Source organism: Protopterus annectens, chromosome 3.part1, assembly GCF_019279795.1.
Source record: "Protopterus annectens isolate FY-2018-M chromosome 3.part1, PAN1.0, whole genome shotgun sequence".
NCBI lineage: Eukaryota > Metazoa > Chordata > Ceratodontiformes > Protopteridae > Protopterus > Protopterus annectens.
In genome coordinates, this window is record NC_056732.1 from 1,636,565,242 (window position 1) to 1,636,587,625 (window position 22,384).

The 22,384-nt window shown below is 39.8% G+C and overlaps 1 protein-coding gene across 5 annotated transcripts in view; it reads left to right on the plus strand.

Annotated features, from left to right (window-relative positions):
* CDK14 (cyclin dependent kinase 14) overlaps positions 1–15,377 on the plus strand; it is a 3,129,234-nt gene extending 3,113,857 nt beyond the window's left edge. For all 5 annotated transcript variants that reach the window (XM_044067657.1, XM_044067661.1, XM_044067659.1 and 2 more), the window contains one exon: positions 12,370–15,377. The gene's annotated coding sequence lies outside the window, so the exon portion shown is untranslated. The remainder of the gene's footprint in view (positions 1–12,369) is intronic.
* Positions 15,378–22,384: the final 7,007 nt, after the last annotated feature.

Below are 22,384 nucleotides of genomic sequence, written 5' to 3' on the forward strand. Positions count from 1 at the left end.
AGAATGAGACAGCAGCCTAGGGTTAATGGGTCAGTAGTGGACTGACTATGTGGGACTGTAGTATATAAAGTTGTATTGTTTTTCAGACAAAAAAGCACCTAGTACTGTTTTTTCATTGGTGGGTTCTAAGCAGTGGTAGATTGGACAACAGTAAGCATAGCTTTGGCGGATCATCAATACTGGCAAATCAAGTGGGCACAATGTCATTTTTTAAATGTTGGGGATTTTAGTGTGAATGTGTGTGCTTGTATTGGGAGTGCTGCAACAGTAGACGATTATTAAAGACAGAGACTTACGGACTGTGGAGAATATGTTTCTTTGTTTCAAAACCTAATACTTGGGTACACATGCCAGAAGTAGATTTTTTAAGACATAGCTTCTTGCCATTTACAGTGGATGGATATTTACATTTAATGGACAATGTATTAACGTGGGCCTGTGGGGTTCTGAAGGATGCCAAGTCTACCACTACCAATGTCTTGTAAAGTGACCTGGAAATGGATATTGGGATGTTACTGAAAAAATATAGTAAGTGGGCTTAGAAATATAGTTTAATTAAACAAAGTGCACTTTCACTTTACAGGCCATAATTTAATTTCTTTCAGGTAGTCCAGATACTGGTAGATTGTATACCATTAGACTTAATTAGGGAGAGCTGTCATTCTGGGGAAACAAGCAACCCTAGTTTCAGTGAAAGCTCTGTGGTTGCTTGCAGGTAGGAAGTTGCAGGATGTTGATGCAATGTGCTTTATTTATTATTTTTAATGCATTTGTCATTTCAAAGCATGGTTTTCTTTGATGCAAAATAAGGCAGGACTGAATGAGCCATATAATGTTTAACTGACAATAATGGGATAGAAAGATTATAAGTGATGTATAATGTTTGCAGCTGCAGTTGTTTCAATGGTGCCTGTGATGCATAACTATTTTTGGGCCTGTGTCCCACTTTTATTTTTCGATTTGTCCAGATTTCTTGCTCTAAGGTTGAGAGGTATGGTTCCATACTAAATCAGAAGTTGTATTTACCTTGGAAGACTTTTCGGCATAATTATGAAAAACGGAGCCTTTTTAATATCTCTGCTTATTTCCGATATAAACTGCCATGTAACCTTGCAAATAACCTTCTTATTAAGCTACTTTACTTCTTTTGGAATTGACAGGTATGATTCATCTGTTCGGACATAAGCATAGACTGCTCATGTGACTTTGATTTCTTGTAGCAGTCTGTGGTTTACATAATCACAATAACTTTTCTGTGTTTCTGGGTGTGTAATCAGTTTAACAGTTTTAAAGATGTTTTCCAAAAATAAATAAATAATCCTCTCTACACTTTGAGCTATTGACAAAGTCTGGGAATTTGTTTTTATCAAAGCGAAGGTCAGCATTACAGCTCAGTAAACTGTCAGTCTGTGAGTAACTTCTGCACAAATTAAAATGTCTGAATGTCAAATGGCTTTAGATTGGAGGGAAGTTTATTTTTATTTATTTTATTTTACATTTGTTTACCGGGAAAGTCCGACTGGACACAGGTCCATTTTCAGCGGAGGCCCGGGGAGAAAAGCTCCAAAAATAACACAAAACAATATAATACAATACATGAGAGAGAGAGACCGCAAATTATGGATGTAGAACTCATACAATATGGCAGAGATTACATCTCGTAACAGTGAGAATCATTGAGGTACAGAATAAACTTAAAAACATTTTTTTACAGTTATAATTACAGCAAGGCAAATATCAATGAGTTAAGTTTTTAGGAGAAAGCTGTTTGTACATAGCTGATGCTCTGAAACAATCTGTTGGTATGGATTAACCTGGGGATTGACACAAGTTATATGTTTACACCAGTATCTAGCATTATAGTTTATGGTTTTCTTATTGATTTACTTTTTGCCAAGCAGTTGTTTGTTGATTTATTGATGGTCCTTTTGGTGGTTGGAAATTACATGGACGAATCCATCTCTGTTATGATTTTTTTTTTTTTCAGATATTATGACTTCCAGACAATTCCATTCAGTGAGTTGGTGTCATGTGATTACCGAGGTTGCCTATTTTACAAGTAGGGGCTTTTTGTGTGTGTGTGTGTGTGTGTGTGTGTGTGTGTGTGTGTGTGTGTGTGTGTGTGTGAGAGAGTGTGTGTGTGTGTGTGTGTGTGTGTGTGTGTGTGTGTGTGTGTGTGTGTGTGTGTGTGTGAGAGAGAGAGAGAGAGATTTAATATGTATACTGAATATAATTTTGCAAATGGAATTCTTAGTTAAACATGCTCCTCTTCTTGGGCATCTAGACTTGAGTAACCAATATTAGATCTTAGCCATCCAGCTGGGAAAGGTTAGTATGTGGATTTTCCATCTGGTTTGATGAAGGCTATGCTACTTACCCAAGGACTACATTTATGGCTATCCATCCAGCCATCGTGTTGCTGAACTATATTGTTTGATAATGAGAGGAGCTTTTTACAGAAGTTGAAGGTTTTTGTGTTAAGATCCTGTCCATTGCACTCAATAATGGCTCTTGTAAAGGAAGAATACAGGAATGTTATGACCTCCATGTCCCTGGATGAGATACCCTCCTTACTAATGAAGTGGGCCATGTAAAAAGCTATCCTTACAATGGAGACAACGTGGTGGTCAAAAGTCAGGTTTCTATCAACCTGGGTGCCCAAGTACCATACGACTTATTGCATGCTTACAACATTGTTATTAATGTGATAATTTGTGGGGACATCACTCTCCTCAAAGGGGATGATGATGCATTTTTTGGCATTTAGCTTGAGGCCATATTTCTGGCACCAGTTATTTGTTTGGGTGAGACCCTCTTGTAGCTTATTCAGAATTGTTTTATTAAGTCAGTAATGTGAATTCTTTACTTTATTGCAAATTTGTTGGGTTATTTTTGTGGTTTATAGTATTGTAGGACTGCTGATGTTGACATTTTACGTAGTTGAACTGCTGGAATGGTTTTCCCAGGGAGAAATGCTATTGCTGTAGTGAATATCTGTTTATTTGTAAAAAAAAAAATATATATATATATATATATATATATATATATATATTAACTAAGATGTTAGAGTTAACTGTTAGATTTTTAAGGTAAATATTTATTACATGTATTCATTGTTCAAATGCACCTACAGCACAGCCAGGAGGTCGACTGTGGTCTTCCGGAGCAACAAAAGAGTTAACTATATGATATATTTTATATGCGGCCCCAAGATCATTTCTGTTCACTCAATGCGGCCCCAGCAAGCCAAAAGGTTGGACACCCCTGATATATACAATATTTAGAAATATTTACTAATTTAGGCAAAAATATAGTGCAGGCAGTACGATACACAGATGTTATTAAGATGTTTTTGTACAGATGAACATATGCTATAAGAAAAATAAAGTAGAATTGATGGTTTCTACATGCAGTAAAAGAACAGTAACAGCATCACACTTTTTGGCACTTGTAGAGTTTTTCCAAAGTATCTCATTCTGGACAAAGATGGAGGACAACAATGTGCGACATGCAACATTGGAACACACCGTTACTAATACTGCAGGTGTTATCCCTAATGTCACCCTAAGTGGCCTGCTGAGATCTCCTGCCCAATAAGTAGCTGTCATACTAGAACCACAGTGGCTGACTCATGTCATGTTCTTCTCACGTATACGATGGGAGAGCATGATCTACATAGTTAGTGTCTTGACATTTGTAAATAGAGCTCAGGTAATTAGATTTTTAAATTTGTTTCACAACATCAAATAGAGCATTGACTAGGGTGGTGTTCACAAATCTCACATTTGTCCAAGACATGTCATGTAGTTCATGGAGTTTGTGGAGCTATTCCTTCATTACTTTTTCCAAGATCTTTATTGCAGGGCTTAATTTAGCGAAGGAACAATTGAAGTTTAAGTGTACTACTACCATATGTATGCTCCAATAAAGAGGCTGATTGAGTTTTACAAACTAAGCATCTTGTGAGGAGGTGCAGTATATCCATTCTGACAAACGCAAAAATGTCTTGGGATGGCAATTTAAGGTATATGCCTTGACACCTGATATTCCAAACTGATAAGTACACTTTTTGCAACTCAGTTTGCCCTGTGCTGTATATTTGCTTTATTATTTATATATCGGCTGTACTGTTTCTGTCCTTTGCTGCTGTTGTGTGCACTTTGTTTCTCAGGGTAACTCAAAAGCTAGTTTCAGGTGGAGGTTGTTGAGCCAGCCCATCTTAGCTGTTAGTCATTGCCTGAGGTGTATTTTCTGTGTTGTACCTCCATTACGAACTGCATTTCTGGCAATTTGTGCAGAGCTGATATAGCAGACAGCTGAATTCTCCTGACTGTGAGCAGAGTTGGAATCTTTCGGATATTCCAAACTGATAAGTACACTTTTTGCAACTCAGTTTGCACTGTGCTGTATATTTGCTTTATTGTTTATATATTTGCTGTGCTGTTTCTGTCCTTTGCTGCTGTTGTGTGCACTGTTCGTTTCCCCCCTCCCTCCAGAGTGTTCTTCTAGTCTTAAACTTGGTGGCTTTGGATTTGCCCACCCCTGCTGTAAATCTGATCTTAGTCACTGCCCCCAGTCCAATCTCATTTGATCACTCAACATAGTGCAGTGAGATTATTTGGGCAGGACTACTCCCTTGCTTCTTTGAATTTGAACACTTCTGTTTCCTCTCTCTCCACTTAAAAAAAAAAAAAAACATTTGTACACTTTATTCAGCTGCTTTTACTGTAATTGTGTTCTTCATACTTTATTACCTTATTTTTGCTTGTGTGCTCTTAAATGTTCAAGTGCTTTTATTGTGCTGTATTTAATACTGCTTGTTAGTAGCCTAATTAAATGTGTCTGTTATTCTAAGCATTTTAAGCTTTGGTCCCAGCACTTGTGCTTCAGGCCAGTTACTTTACATTTAAGAAGGTTCATGTGGTCTACACTCTTGTGGACAAACCCTTAACAAAACCTTCTCTCCATAAAGTCCTGCATACCATTGCTAGAATGTCCTTCTGTTCTTACTGCGTGTGCTTCTCAAATAATCTGGAAATATAGAGCTGATAAGTATATTTTGTGGCACTTTCTAACTGTTCAAAATTCTGCACGGTCTTAATTTTTGCTTGACTGAATTTTATATATATATATATATATATATATATATATATATATATAGATATATATATATATACATGTATATTTGCTGGCATTGTTTTTTGATACTCTTAAGTGCCTTCATTTTGATTTCTTCCTAATTTATTGTTTCCCACCTTTCCTGTAACTAGTCTAGTCCAGATTCAGACTTGCTGTATCCAGGACTGTTTATAAGCATCTAAGCCCCCCAAGCCTTTCTGTGTTGGAGGGAAGTCTTCTAGCTTATCTGTGCGAGTGGTAAGCACTAGGTAGCCTATCTACCACAAGAGGAGTGGTTTCTGGCCCAGAAACTGTATTTTATTGGCCGTTTGGTCAGTTTTCTCCATCTCGTTCAATTTTCTGGTTTAAAAGCCCGTGTTTGCACTTGTTTCCCACCTTTCCTGTAACTAGTCAAGTCCAGATACAAATTTGCTGCATCCAAGACTGTTTGTAAGTTTCTGAGCCCCCAAGCCTTTCTGTGTCGGAGATAAGCCCTCTAACTTATCAGTAGGAGTGGTAAGCACTAGGTAGCCTATCTAGCCTACAGATGTGCTGTATCCAGGACTGTTTGTAAGCTTCTGAGCAGTACCAAAAAGTCTGCTCTTCAATTTCCGCCTTAGATCTGCTAGTTCTCTCCTCTCCTGCACTTTTACTAGCTTATTATTCTAGCACTATACCATACTTCTTGTAGCAATTATTGTAGCACACAAAAATGCTTCCAGCTCTAAACATTCTACAAGGAAACAGCTCCAGTACTTATTGTTAATGCTCACACCTCCGGGCATGTCTAAAGGTCAGTTCCCTGTGCTTTCTCCTATTAACCTGGTGAACTTGGGCATCCTGAAGCAATGTAGCAACTGCTTCATGTACACTCCTCTTACCTCCCAACACTCAGACTTGCGATAGATGCACTTATATATCCAAATTGGAAGTCACGCTCTCTCCAGCCAAGAACAGAATAGCTGGTCAAGAGGAGATGGTCAGCACTTGCACCACACCACATGGAGCACGTAGTCCTCCAGAACACACATCAGCACTGCCTTCACATAAAAACACAAACCACACACTCACTTTCGCTGAGGATCTCAATAAAAATCTACCCAAACAGCAGAGACCTCCAAGGCAGAAATACACTCGACCACCACAACATAACACTAATCACGAGACACATAACTCTCCTAAACAGTGTGCCACTCAACCAAAGCGCCTAAGGCAAAACAGCATGCCCAACACACTAGTCATAGGTGACTCGAGGGTCTATATTACATTGTCAAAAGTTGATTTCAGTGAATGGTCACATGAGCAAAAATGCTGGAAATCGAACTTCTGATTGTAGGGGGATGCACCCCCCACACCTCCCGCTAACTATATATTCCATCTCCAAGATCGCACTACAGTGAGGAAAGGTCAAATATCCCACTCCTCACTGTACCACAACCCCAGAAACACCCTTTCGATTACCAGCGTTTTCGCTCATGTGAGCGTTCGCTGAAATCAACTTTTGATAATGTAATATAGACCCGTGACTCGATAGTGAGGCACACTAATGTCTGACTCACTAGGTTGAGTAAGGAGAAAGTAAGAGTCAGCTGCCTGTCAGGTGCCAGGATCCACCACATAATGCACGCACTCAGATCCCTCAACAACAGGTACAAATATGACTCTGTCATTGTACATGTGGGTGTGAATGACCTGAGATGTACCTCCCAGGACTACATGAAAAGAGGCATAGAGAAGCTCTCGGATTATGTAGCCCAGGTGGGTATGACCCTAGCCCTGAGCAGCCTCCTATCATCACCCAGAATGATACCATAGTACAAGCAGAAAATTATTGTTTTCAACAATTGACTAAGATTCTGTTGTCATTCTAAGGGGATCCAGTATCTGACTGCCTTGGATAACATAATTGACAGACCTCAATGCATTGCCAGAGATGGCCTGCATCTGTTACCCCTGGCCTTCCGGATACTGGCCAGGGCTCTTGCCACCCTTGTAGTGCCTTTTTTAGGTGGTGTTCCATAGACTAGATTATCACCGTAACAGCTACAAACAAATGCAATCTGAGGGTCATGCTGCTCAATGCCATAAGTCTAAATCTCAAAATGCACTCACTCGAAGCACTCCTTAAAATGGAGAACATCGACATTTGTGCTGTAACAGAGACCTGGTTCAAGGCAGCAGAAAGCACCCCTGCACTACCAGGCTAGAACTCATTCCACACCTTTCGGCCCCAGAACTTGGAGCAAAGCTCTAAAGGCAGTGGTGTTTCCATAGTCATAAAGGATGTGCACACCTCCAGACTGGTAGCCCAACATAATGCATCAGAGATATTTCAGGTGCAGCTAACATTGGGCAAGACAGCGATTCAGGTTGTAGCCTGCTATAGGTCCCCAACCATGTCTCAGGACTCACACTCCACGTTCTTAAGCACCCTGGAGAATATTAGGGTCCAACCTAACACTCTCATACTGGGCAGCTTCAACTACCCCCTCCATTAACTGGGAAAACTACTCATGTACCAATACACTTGCCCAATGTTTTCTGGAATTCTTTAATTCCAGTGCCCTGGACCAGCTCATTCTTACCCCCACTAGAGGTAGCAACATCCTTGACGTGGTCATTACTAACATGGGCAACTGTTGCTCAACACCAATAGTCAATTCCTCCCGGGTTAGATCCGACCACAAACAAAACACCTTGGAAATCCATAACCCCCCCCCTCACAAAGGTAACCACCATGAAAAACTTCTCCAAAGCTAACTTTGGGCTCCTAAAAACAGAGGTTGTTAACTTCATGTCACCCATGCAAATGGGAGAATAGTTGCATGACCACCGAATCATACACCAGTGCACTGTATGAACATGTACATAAATGCATGGATCTCGCCACAGCCAATAGAACCAAGATGCTCTCCTCCAAAAAAAAAAAGGAAGCCAATCTGGTGGTCCCCTGCCATAAACAAACTACAGAAGGAGGAAACTGATGCAGAATAAGGTGAAGTCCCAAGACTGGAAAAACTCCCTTATCAGCCTCGACTAAAAGTTGAGATCCCCCGTCAAATCCTCTAAAGCTAGCTATGAAAACAGAATTGCAGCAGATAGTAAAGACAACCACAAGGACTTCTATAGTTATGTAAAGAATATCCACGGCAATACCCAGATTTGCTCTGAGCTACTGCACAATGGTACCGCCTATACCGAGCCAACAGATATTGCCAGTATACTGGCCGACAGATTCAGTGCCAACTTAACCCCTATCTCCTCCACCAAAGGACCAATCACAATAACAGTAGATTACCAGGCACCCAATATTACTGCTACACAGGTTAAAACAGCACTGTCCAAGGCCAAGAATACAGCTTCTATGGAACCTGACAGTATTCCTGGCTATGTTCTACATGAACTACAGAGTGAAATGGCACCACACCTGTGTGCCCTGTTCAATCACAGCCTCACCTCAGGCTTTGGCACTACCGAATGGCGCACTGCTACAGTCATCCCTCTCCACAAAGGAGGAATGACTACAGACCCAGTGAACTATCGCCCCATTAGCCTGATCAGTCTGATATGCAAAGCTATGGAACGCATCATCATGGACCTAATAAACAAGGATATAGGGAATCTCCAAACTCTGGATCCCACACAGTTTGACTTTGTAAAGGGTAGATCATGCCTGCTCAACCTGGTCAACTTCTTTGTGTCAGTCACCAGAGCTGTGGATGAAGGCAAGGTGGTTCATACAGCCTACCTTGATCTGGCCAAGGCCTTTGATACCATTCCCCATGTAGGAATCATAGAAAAACTGACTAAGCTTGGCATCAACCCTATATCACTAGGTGGGTTGCAAACTGGCTCACAGATAGAACCCACAGCGTGAAAGTAGCTGACTCTAAGACAGACTGCTGACCAGTCACAAATGGAGTCTCACAGGGTTAATTTCTGGGTCCTCTCCTGTTTGGTATCTACTTCTCTGAAGTCCAGGCCAATGCAAAGGTACTGTGGCTGACAAAGCTCTCAGACGATTGCAAGTTGGGAGCTATTGTTAACTCCCCAAGAGGTGCTGACATCCTACAGAAAGGCCTCACTGAGACCAATGACTGGTGTCAGAACCATGGTCTTAAGGTCAATGCCAAAAAATGTGTTGTCATTCCCTTTGGGAAAAACCCAGTTCCCATGAATTACCACATCAATGGTAGTCTACTGAACACAGAAGGCATTATAAGAGATCTGGGAACACAGGTTGACAACAACCTCTCTTTTGACCACCATATTGACACTGTGGTCAGAAAGTCCTTCTATGTGGCACATCTCCTTACTAAGGGTTTTGCATCCAGGAAGAAAGAGGGCATTGTCTCCCTCTACTCTTCCCTCATTAGGCTAGTCTTCGAGGACAATGTCCCATTTGGCATGTACCTCACTAGACACCTGCAATGACTGGAGAGGCAGCATATAGTACCTCACAAAGAGGATCATAGGGCTTAAAAACTTGTCCTATATGGACAGACTCAAAAAACTCCAACTATTCTCTGTCTCATATTGCCTACTTAGAGGCGATCTCTGCTTGACTTACAAAACCATGTCTGACCCAGCTCTGTTAGAAATACTACATCCAGAGACCTCAACTTCATTACCACAATCAACACAACAAGCTGGAGGGACAGGTTCATAACACAGAGACTGCACATGCTGTGGAATAGACTTCCCATACATGTCAAACAGAGCACCTCACTGGCCCTCTTCAAGAGAAATCTTGATGAGTGGATGTGAAATAGAAAATTCACCCCGGTGATCACTCCAGTGGCTCTACTTGACAGAGGCACTGGGAACTAAGGTTGGATGGCACAATACCTGGGTAATCCTATGGGCTAGGCTTGTAAAGGCCACAGGACCATTAGCCTAGTACACACCTGTGAACCTATAAGTAAGCAAGCAAGAATGTTGTGGATGGCCCTCTCCATTCAGGAACTTAGTGATGCGGGAGCATACAGTAAGTTTAAAGTGGACTAGAAGTTTATTATCAGTGTAGGTGGAATTTCAGTAGCAAGCATAACTCAGCACTTTAACTGCTATAAATACAGTTAAAAAATGACTAGAAACTGCTCTAAAAATTTAGTTATTGGTAGTCACTTATAGTGACCATTTGTTTTATTATTTTATTTCATGCCTGCTGAGCTTGGTTGAGTTCTTTGAAATGGTTACTAAGTCCATGGATAAAAGGCAACAGTTCATATTGCCCACCTGGACCTTGCAAGGCCTTCAACACACTCTTTTATACTGTTATTATTGACAACCTCTCCCAACTCAACAATAACCCACACCTTATTTCCTGGATAGCTAATTGGCTATATGATGGAACCCAAACTAATAATGCTGGGGATGTTGTTTAAACCAAAATGGGTCCCCAGTGGAGTCCCACAAGACATTGTCCATTATCCTCTCCTGTTTAGCACATGAAAGCTGATATCAGTGGACTCTGTCTAAGCATGTGTGCTGATGATTACATCTTGGGGTATTTAGCAAATCATTTCAATATTGTAATTCTCCATTAAGGCTATGCTAAGCACCAGCTTCATGTCTTATTCATGGGCTTACCCTCAATACCAACAATGCAGCATAATGTCCCTGAGTAAATCTAGCATCATTACTACTGACAATGTAGATAACTGTCCACTTAAAGCTGTCATGATCATCAGGAGCTTGGGTACCTATGTTTATTTATTTAACAATGGAATTATTTTGGAATGAAGCCAATTTTCAGCGGAGGCCTGGGGAGAAATCCTCCAAATGCATGTCTTTGTAATGTGGGAGGAAACTGGAGTACCCAGAGGAAAGCCACATGAACTCAGGGAGGACATGCAGACGCCACACAGAAGTTACCCCAGCTGAGAATTAAACTGGAGAACCTCTTGCTGTGAGGCAACAATGCTACTGGAGCACCACTGCGCCATCCTTTATGACAGACTCTTCCTTGATCATCATGTCTATGTGGTGGTTAGAAAATCTTTCTACGTTGCATTACTTATCTTCTCTGGTGTCTCTTCACGGCACAAAAAAGTTATAGTTCAGCTTTATTCCTCTCTTGTTATACCCATCACTAAATGTGCTACCTAATTTGGCATGTACCTTGTGAAGCACCTAAACCAACTCCATCAAGAGACCTCAGTATTTCTCACCAAAAAGATTGCAGGTCTCAGTACCCTTGGTTACTCTGTTGTAAAAAAAGTCCTTGTCCCACTACTCTGCATCATACAGATTTTAGAGGAAGATCTCTGCTTAGGATCTGTGTTATGAATAACTCAGCACTCTTTGAATTCCTTTGCCTGGACTGAACCAGTGATAAAGCAAGCAGTCTACAACCCAAACCTAAACTACCATATCAACAACATCAGAATGACTTGTAGCTACCTAACCCAATGTATCCCCCATTTATGGAATAAGCTGCCCTTATCTATCAAGCAGAGTACATCCCTTGCAACTTTTGTAATCATTCCAGATGACTACATAGGTGATCTCAGAGTTTTACCTGGGAAATGTTGGGAAAATCTACTTAACAAGGGATATTGGTAGCCATCTGGTGGTGTGAATATTGGCTCTAGATGATTGTCGCTGTTGAAGTGGCATCCCAACCCAATATGCAAAAAATAGTGAAAGGGGCTGTGGATGGATGGATGGATGGATGGATGGATGGATGGATGGATGGATGGATGGACTGTTAGTTTCCTACCAGCACTAAAGGATAACCTGGTTGAGTTTCTCTGTCCTTTTCTTGGCTTTAAACTTAGGAAAAATCCATGAACCTCTAATATCTTTTTGTGCCTGTCTGAATGACATCCATACTGTTAATAGTGGCAATGGATATGACTGGTTGACAGACATGCGAGCAAAAAAAAATTAATAGGTAAAACATGGATAAATATGGGATTGCTTTTGTCTATGCTCTCATTACTGAGAAGGTTTACAGAGCTGCAAACTTTGCTTCAGTGTGCTATCTGAATACTGGGATTTATTCATTTCTTCTTGGAAATTAAGGCATGACCAGCAATAAAGGACTGGGAGGTGAGATAAAACACCCATTTGCATGTAGTGTACCTCAAAGCAATGTTGACTTTTAAGGGCTGACAAAAATTCATGAGCTGTCTGTTAGATACTTTTTCTTAGTACCACCCCTCCCATCTTCCTTTCCTAAAGAAAAAAGGGGTGCAGTCAAAGAGACCTACTAATGTGCTTTACTGTTTCTTGTATTTCTTACAGATATAAATAACTGCCATCATCCCAGCAAGGACTCTGAAGGGGCCAGAATCTAGGCGTCCTGAATCAGCTTCCAGCTCTGTAAAGATAAACACTTACTGTTTCATATAACAGGACCTGGAATGTTTGCTCCCATTTTATTTCTGATCCTGCATGCACTGGAAACTGTGCTATCATTGTCTTTCCCAGAAGATTAAATTTGTTTACCAATACATGGCATGTACTGTTTTCAGTCTTTTAGGTTAGGTAGTTTGTTTTTCAGCTGCAGTATTACACTTTTGTAAAGAGTTTCCTTTCAACAGCAAATGTCTTACCTGTATTAAGGCATTGTATTTGGCGTGCACAGTACTTCAGTAACATTAATACGTAAAAGCCACAGATACAGGCACGATTGTTTACATGGTCAATGATGTTGAAAACTAAAAGCATTAAGCCTCAAGTTCCTTTTACAACTGCTTGCATTACAGACCAGAAACCACACATCTATCTTTCAGTAATGTTTTGGTTTCAAGAGACCATGATACCATAACATTTAATTAACGGGTACTGAAAATATGCCAATTATTGTCATTTATCATTTTGTATTGTTTTTGCTTGACTGCACACAAGATTAGGAAGGAAGAGTTTCTGATACAATTTGCTGGTGAGCAAAAGTTAGGCTATTTTTCACAAAAATAGCTGACAGATTCAATCTTGTAGTAAAATTTGCATTTGTTTCTCCAGGTAGATTTTTTTTTAAAAAAAGGTAGGATCAATTTGTTTTGTGTAAGTCCTTAGTCCAGTAAACTATGCTTCTGCTTGGCAGAAGGGTATCAGTTTTTATCCCCAAATACAACTTTAGTCTGACAGCATTCTGCAGGTGTTCAGCTCACTGCTGGTTTCATGTCCTCACAGGCAGACTTTTACTCTGACCAGCTAGAAACAAACCACAGACTAACTCTTTTTTTTCACATGGATCATACATGAGCAGATGTTTAAAGCACTTTTTTGAAAATTAACATAAAAGGTTTGCAAGCAATGTACCATAAGATAGGAAGCAGCTGCTAAGCAGGAAAGTGTTGGAACAGCAATTCTGAACTAGGATAGCGTAACCCGAAGGATGTTTAAGAGTGTATCACAAAGGGATAGTAAAGCTGCTGCATCCAGACTCACTTATCACAGACTGGAAACAAAGCACCTTATTGGTAATCAGCACATACATTCCATTTGTAACAGCAGGCTCAAAGAAGCTTGCTCTTCCAGTGTGCTTGTGAGAGTTGTTTGAGTAAGTTATTATAAGAGTTCATCTTTCCTAGATAACAGCAGTAGAGCAAACAGGAAACTGCTACCTTTACTTCCCCTTCAGTTATAATTAAAATGCTGACATGCTGTATTTCATCCATCTGGAAATGTTTGCGTCTGGCACCCTGTAATGTGATGTTTTCACTAAAATCACATGCCAAACCACCAAAGGTTGTAAGTGACAATAATGAAGACATTAAATCCACTCACTTAATCTCAGGTGTTACTAACTAAGCAGAGCTCATAAGTCCTGCTAGCTGCTGCAACACCTGCCTTTATGCTTGAATGTTTGCACGCCAATATTGCACCACTTACTGGAGGCATGGATGTTGTCATATCTGGGTATATATGGGGGATGTGGGGGGGGGGGGGCTGCAAACAAATTGCCTTCTTTGTTAAAGATATAAAAGACAGAGCAGTGCTTATCACTCTGTTTTGTACATTATGCTGTTGCAGCAACAAGAAAGTTATAGCTCCCAAAACATTTAAAGATAATAGACCAACATTGGACTGCTCTGAATTTTACGACTGTTCTGTATGTGTAAAATGGCAATCACATCATCAATGTTCACTGTAAAGTTTGCATGTTTTTGTACCAGTGACATAGTTTCAAGGTACAAAGGTAAATTATAATCATACAGTGCACTTTAAAGACAGTATAGGAATTTTGTGAATATGCACCTTGCATTTATCACTGCTGCACTTAAAGTGTACAAATGTCAGTGGGTTAACATGGCCATGCTTACAAGTTTACTTTGCTCCATGTTGCTTTAAATTGCACCCTGAGATTGTACTGGTTGCATTTGGCAGGAAAATAACATGCTCTGCTGAGGAAAGACTTGACATTTTTTTAAATAGTTAGGCTGTATTTAAATGAAGGAACAACTTGAGAGAAAATGGTACCTTAGCACTGTGATAGTATTATCTTTGTATCTTACTTCCAATAAAATGATCTGCTTTCGTTAAAAGAGTTAAAGCTTTCTACAGACACAAACAAATCAAAACGTGCAGTACCTGAAGTCATGTGCACACGTAGTAGAATGTGCATAATTCTGTTATTTCTTCAATTCAAAATGTCATCTGTGAATAATGTATTGATTTTTGTATTCTTTGTTATAGAAATGTTTAAAATGTAAATACTGAGGCAGGAATATCTACTGCTTATTAAAAATAACATTGCTCTGAAATGGATTGCATTTTGGAGAGACAGCTGTCTTCCTACTTCTGTTGAAATGAAGATGGTTCTATGTGTTATAGTAACCCAATAATTCCACATAAATAAAAATGAATGCACTTGGACAAAAGTGGAAATACTAGATGATACATTTCTGCTGTGTGATGTACAGAACTTGTAATCGAAAAATGTTTTTTTTTTTTTTGTAAGATGCACTAAAAATGCATTCCTTTTCACAAGAGGTTTGATACATGGAAATAAAATATGTATGCAGTGCAAAACCAATACACTTTAAAAAAATGTTAGTGTAGCATATATATGTTGCATTATTTGCCTAAACTTGTATAACTGCTACTATATATAAAATGCAGTTGTTTGTTCTTCTGTAATGTTGCTTTCTTGTAACGCTATCAGACATGGTTTAGGAGAACCGGTACACTTCAAGTAGTTAATATTTTATTTTTCTAGTGCAGAAGGGTCATGCTCTCTTAAATATTTATAGATGTATAAAAGTATCCTTACTATGTGTGCATTAAAGCTTTTAAATGAACAAACATTGGGTCTGATGTTTACAATGATTTTAGTGCTCTAAATTGTGGCAATGGTGTTTTGTTTTTAAATGGATGCCTGGAATAACAAAATGCAGTTTTAGATTATTTGTTATTTATTGAAAATTGCCACTCAGCCAGAGCTTCTTCATCAGAATTCCATTGCTTATGCTCTTTGATGTCCGCCCTATTGATTCTGAAAGGTTAAAATGTGTGGAATAGCTTGCTGTGAGTATATTTAAACTGGGGGAGTATCTAATGCGGCAAAGACAAAATTTGGCTGTATTACATTTTCCTGAAGTCAGTAATATATACAAATCATCTAGTACTATGTAATGAATATATTAAATATTTATTCTGACATTGCCCTGGTAAAAAATATACATACTTTTAGTTCTTATACTGTCTGTAAAGGAGTATTCCATTAATTAGAGACACAGTAATTCTACTTGCACTACTTGATTTCTAGTATATAAATGAAAGGATTACACCACTGCCAGTTTAAAGCTCTGAACTGCTGTCATGAAACGTTCTCAAAATCATTATTGACAAGCATTCATACCTCCTTAATGTGTTATTTGCATTAATTAAAAGCAGAATAAGTGTATTGCAAATTTCTTTCATGGATAAAGGTATGATAACATTGAAACATTTTCTTATGAGGAAATAGGGAATGTAGATGGTCATTTCAAAAGCAATAAGGCCGAAGTGCTGCCGAATACTATTTTTGGATAGCTTACTAAGAAGAATATATACAATGAACTGAAGAAACCTAAAAAAAAATCACAAGGCTGAACCTTTGGGTATGAGCCATAGATGTCATAAGGTTATTGAAAAATAACTTCATATGCTGACAAGTTTAACATCAGTACAACTACTGAGAAACTGCAAAAGCATATTGTTTGACTGCGGTATTTAGTGTCCTAGTCTTGAAACAGTACAGTAATATTTCACATTATTCATGGAATGCCTCTTGGCATCAAGGACAAGGAGCTCCTCACACGAATCTAGCAGTGCAGACGGAATCAGTTGTAAAAGTGGTGCACAACCTAGGGATAGATTAAAGAAATATGAGAATACATTTAGCTGGATTTTCCTGCATGTATTTGTACATTTATTTTATCATATTGCAGTGTCCCGTGCACTTATGCCAGGTTTAGTCCCTGATGGTCTCTCATGCTTTAGAAATGCTACATCTAAAGAAATCCCAATCCCTCCGCACCACATGCTCCAGAGACCTCAGCCTCATTACCACAATTAACAGAACATGCTGGAGGGACAGGTCCATAACCCAGAGACTGCCCATGCTATGGAATAGACTTCCCATACATGTCAAGCAGAGCACCTCACTGGCCCTCTTCAAGAAAAATCTTGATGAGTGGATGAGAACTAGAAAATTAACCCCATGGATCACTCCAGTGGCTCTACTCGACAGAGACACTGGGAACATGATGCCAGGGTAATCCTATGAGCTAGGCTTGTAAAGGCTCCAGGGCCATTAGCCTAGTACACACCTATGAACCTAGTTGTACATTTATTTTATCATATTGCAGTGTCCCATGCACTTACATCAGGGTTATTCCCTGACGGTCACTCATACTTCTGGTTCCTTAACTTAAGGAGTGAGAGTTGGGAGGTGGACCTCATTGCACCACAGTGTATGAAAAAGTTAAGTAGAGCTTATTTAATTTTCTCACTCCCCTTGCAGTTAATGTGCTATATATTAAGGTAATGTAAGTGTGTGTGTGCCCCAATGCTTGCACTGTCATATGCTTCTTTTCCAACTCACTTATTCAACTAGCTGTCTTTGTTTATTTGTTTTGTTCACCAGGTAAATGATAAGTGCAAAAGTGAACTTGCTCAACCATGACCCAGACCACAAGTGTAGGGGTGAATAATTTGTGTAGCTAACTGACTATCATTTTTTGAAAGGTAGCTGGAATCTGGCATATGGGGAGAAAATTCACACAGAGGAAGAGCAAGCAAAACAATGTCCATAGGAAAAGTAGAACCCTCAGCTCTGGAGCTGGGTGGCATAGATCTAACCGAAAACCACCATACCTCAAAGCCTTGACAAAATTTCTAGGCATCAGTATGGTCGTGTTGTGCTCCTTCTTTCAAAAAGTTGAGATGACCACCAGTCTTTTATTTATTTATGCTAGAATGCTTTTATGTAGCACCTGAGTCAGTAACTACACCAACCCTAAAAGATATTGGAGTACTATTAACAAAATTCTCCATCCTGGTACCCCCACTACCCCCAACCCCTTCCATAACAACATCCCAACAGAGACTGCAACACTTTTTAACAAATACTTCACAGAGACTATTGCCAAGCTCATTCCTAATAACTCCTCTTTGACTACAGATGCCTGTAACACAAACCACTCTACCCCTCTCATTCAGACTGCCATTGCCAGCATTTTCTCATTCAAACCTCTCTAGTTCCTACATCAGAACACTACTCCTGAAACTTAAACCCTGCTCTCCCTCTGCTGACAACCTTCCTCCTCATTTCTTTGCTGACTCTGTTGCTTTTCCTGTCTCTAGTTTAATTAATAGTCCCATTCAAGAATCCTTAGTTCCTGACCTCTGGAAATGTTTTTTTTACACTATACCTCTCCACACAAGGGTAGTAATTTAACTGAACCTAGATATTTTAGACCCGCAGCTATCCTCTCTCCTCTGTCTAAAATCCTTGAAAAATGTATCCACTCTGAACTAATTGCATATCTTATCCAAGAAAATCTCCTCACTCCTACACAACATGGATTTCACCCTAAACACAGCACCTCCACTGCCCTTATTTTCTTCTCTGAAACTGTTACTATGGCCAGAGACCACAACAAACTTGTATATTACCTGTTCCTCGGTCTCACTAAAGCTTTCAACACTGTTTCTCACTCTCTACTCCTCTCCAAACTGTCCTGTCTCATGCTCTCTCACATTACCCTCAGGTGGTTCTCCAGCTACCTCTCTAACAGACAACAATCAGTTAGATAGCTTAACTCGTGCTCCGTTTGCCTCTCTATCCAAACTGGAGTACCCAAAGGCTCCATCCTTGGCCCGCTGCTATTCAACATCTTTATCAATAACCGCCATACTTCTTGAGATCACATCCAATATTCAGATGATTCCACATTGATATCTGTCTTTGAAAACTTGACTCCTCGGCACCATTATTGATGACCAACTAAAATTGACCTATGTGTCCAACAAAGCATCAAAAAAAAGACCAAAATTAGGCCTATTTTACAGAAATAAAAAATACCTTAGTGCAGAATCCAGACATGCCCTTGGTCAAACTTTATTATTACCCACCCTACTCTATACCTCCCCTATCCTGACTAACCTACAATCTTCCCTTATTCACAAACTCAAATCAACATACAGTAAAGTTGCTAGATTTGTTGTAAATCATCCCTCCTCCTCCTAACACTGCCTGGCCCTACTGAAACTTCACTGGCTTGAACTCCCACATCAACTTACTCTCATTCAACTCCAAACTGCTCACTCCCTTCTCAATAACCCCACTACCTGCCTATTGTGTTTGAGAACAAGGATTTGCCTGCCAAGTTATTGGATGTGCAAGTTGATATAAGAAGTTTGTTAGTAGAACGTAGGCTTTTGAGGTTGCAGTAAGGATTGATAAGGGAGGTGAGTATAGGGGTGTTAGTAGGTTTATACAGGATTCTATGGGCTAAGGAGAGCTGGTGATATAAGATCAGATTTTGCAGCTCAAGCCATCTTAGTTGCTTTAAGTTTATGCAGTGGTGGGTTCTAAAAGTAGAGCCAGCGGCAAATCTGGCAATGCTGTTATAGGCAACAGCCAGTTTGCAGAGGTTAGATTTGGACAGGTATGTGTAAATAGGGGAAGCATAAAGGAGGGAAGAAATCAGATGGGAATGGGCAATGGAAGTTCTGGTAAGTGGAGTAAGGAATGGTTTAATTCTATACAGGGAGCCTAGTTTTCTGTTAACTAATTTTATAATGTTGTTAATGTGATAGTCAAAGCACAGGTTATTGTCTATCTCTACTCCGAGGAGCCTGGTAGTGGGGTCAGGTGATATGTTAGTGCCATTGCTAGACAAGACAGAGAAGTTGAGAGGAGAGGATTTTTGGGTGGGGGAGAACAATAACAGTTTGGTTTTCTTGGGGTTTAAGATTAAGCATCATTTTAGGAACCATGTTTCAACGGTTTGGAAAGTCTGTTGGGTGATAGAGTGCAGTTCGGAAGGGGATGAAGCAGAACAAATCAATGTAGAATCATCAGCATATTGTATACAAGTTGCAGAGGGAATACTGGTATGAAGATCATTAATAAAAATAGAAAACAGAAGGGGGCCAAGTATTGAGCCTTGAGGGACTCCGAGGGTAATGAGAAGGTGGTTGGATAAGTTATTGTGCCAGAGCACTGCCTGTTGTCTGTTATGAAGATAGGAGTGGAACCACATTATAGCTCTTGAGTCTAGTGAGAATGTTTTAAGTAAATTTAACAGTATCTGGTGATTGACCATATCGAAGGCTTTGGATAGGTCAATAAAGAGAGCAGAGGCAAGGATATTATTATTTTGATTTTTGTTGATACAATCAATAAAGGAAAGGAGGGCTGAAGTGGTGCCGTGGAAAGGTCTGAAGCTGTGTTGACAGTCAGCAAGTAGGTTGTTATTTAACAGGTGATTAAGAAGTTGTTTTTGGATTCATTTTTCCATGATTTTAGCCGGGGGGGGGGGGGGGGGAGTAGGGCTATGGGTCTGTAGTTTGAGAGTTTTGTTGAATTTTCACCTTTATGCAGGGGAATGATATGTGAAATTTTCCAGACAGAAGGAATATAGCTTTCGACAATGGTTTTGTTAATCAGAATGGAAATGGGATAGGCTAATGGTCTGGCTGAAGTTTTTAGATACTGAGCAGGCAGAAAGTCAGCAGATGGAGAGGAGGCTTTAAGTTTGTGGAGAAGAGAAAAGATAAGTGATGTAGGTACTGGTTGCAGTTGAAATGTGAGAATAGTAGTGTTAAGGGAGGTGGACTGAGAGGAGATATCGGGGGATAGTTGATTAGCTAGATACTGAACAGTTTCAGTAAACAATGTATTGAAGGCATCAGCGGTTTGTTTAGGGTTGTTTTGGGAAGTGCCTATGGGGCAAGGGGTGTCAGAGTGGCCAGGTTTTAAGAGACTATTTATTCCTGCCCAGAACATTTGTGGATTTTGTTGGTTAGCTTGTTGTAAATGGCAGTAGCAGTTTATTTTATCTAGAAGTACATCTTTTTTAGTGGAGTTTCTGATTTGTCTAACGTTAAGTTGGTCGGTGGGATCTTTAGTGCTACGGTATTTGGTCCAGAGTTAATTTTTCAGAATAACTGTATGCCGTGTATCTTTTGAGAGCCAAGGGGCAGGTTTTGAGCTAATTCTAATAGATCATAAGGGAGCATGAGAGTCTAGAATAGAAAGGAAATTGGAGTTGAGGTAAGCTACAGAATCATCCAGAGGCAGTAGTTTAAGAGGGGACCAGTTGCAAGCATTGAGTTCTGCTAGGAAGCTTTCAGGGTTAAAATTTGTATTTGTTCTGGCCATTTTGTATTTAGTTAGGTTAGGGGTAGTAGTTTTATGTCTGATTAGGTAAGTAAGAGCATGGTCACTTAAATCATCTGGTAGTGTCCCTACTGTATAAGTATGTTGGTGACTATTTATCAGAATCCAATCCAATATGCTTTCTTTGTTGATAGATTTGTTAGTTCTAGTTGGGTCATGAATGGTTTGAGAAAAAACATGTAGATTTAAGAGGGAGGGAGGGTGTAGTGAGGTGCAGGTTTTCCTGTCGATATTGACATTGCCCAGGACTATGGTTTCTTGTGGGAATTGAATAGAGAGCCAGCTAAGGATTTCTTCTAGGGTACTAATATTATTTCCAGGGGGGAGGTAGGTGCAGATTATATAGATGGATTTGTGGGAATTAAGCTGGAGTTTGGAGATAAGGATTTCAGCATTACTTACAGAGGGAAGTTTTTCATGAATTACAGTAATTTGCAAACCTGTTTTATAAAGAATTGGTATCCCACCTCCCTTTTTGGATTTGCAATCTAGTCTGAAGATGTTATAGCCAGGGGGAGTAATCTCCCTGTTTTGGGTTGTTGGTTTTAGCCAAGTTTCAGACAGGCAAAGGATGTCAAATGAGTGTATTTCTAGCAGTGCATGGAGGTGGGCAATTTTATTGTTAATGCTACAGATGTTAAGATGAGCTATAGAGAGGGAGTTTGGGGGTTTGGAGGATAAGTTTGAGCATGAGGGTGGAGGACAGAGGGGGTTTATAGTAGCAGTGTTATTTGGGCCAGGGTTGGGATAAATGTCACCTGCTAGAAGGGAGAGAAGTAATCTTGTTTTTAGGTTAAAGGGTTTGGTGAAGATGTGTAAAGATTTTCTGTATATGTGATTAGTGTAAGTAATGTGGAATTTTATATGAAATTTTGCAAGAAGGTAATTGGGAGAATAAATAATATTTGAGAATGGATGGAATGTGTTTTGGGAAGGTGAGTTAGTATGCTGAGTGAAAGTGTATGGTTATTTGAGTCTAAGTTGTTCATATGAGGTTAGACGGTAGAGTAGCATAAGGTAAAGAAGAAGTGAAAAAAGGAGGATATGTTTTAAATAATTTGAGGTTAGAGGTGGAGGCATAGTGATAGGAAGGTATATAGAAGAAAAATTGGGAAGTAGAAATGAAAAAGCAGAAAGGAAGTGTAGAAAGAATTTGTGTGTGTTTTAAAGATATAGGTGGATGGGTAGTGGTTGAATAAGAGGGGAGGGGGTAGAGTGTGATTGTTGAGCTAAAACGGGGGAGTGGTTAGAGAGGTATAAGTTTAGAACCACTGGGGGTGGGTGGGAACAACTTTAAAAAGACACTAAAAGATCATCTGCTTAACTCCAAGATCTGTCAATGCAATCACCTTACTTCACTTCCTGCATCATCATCTTCTTTCGGCTGTTCCCATTAGGGGTCACCACAGCGGATCACCTGTT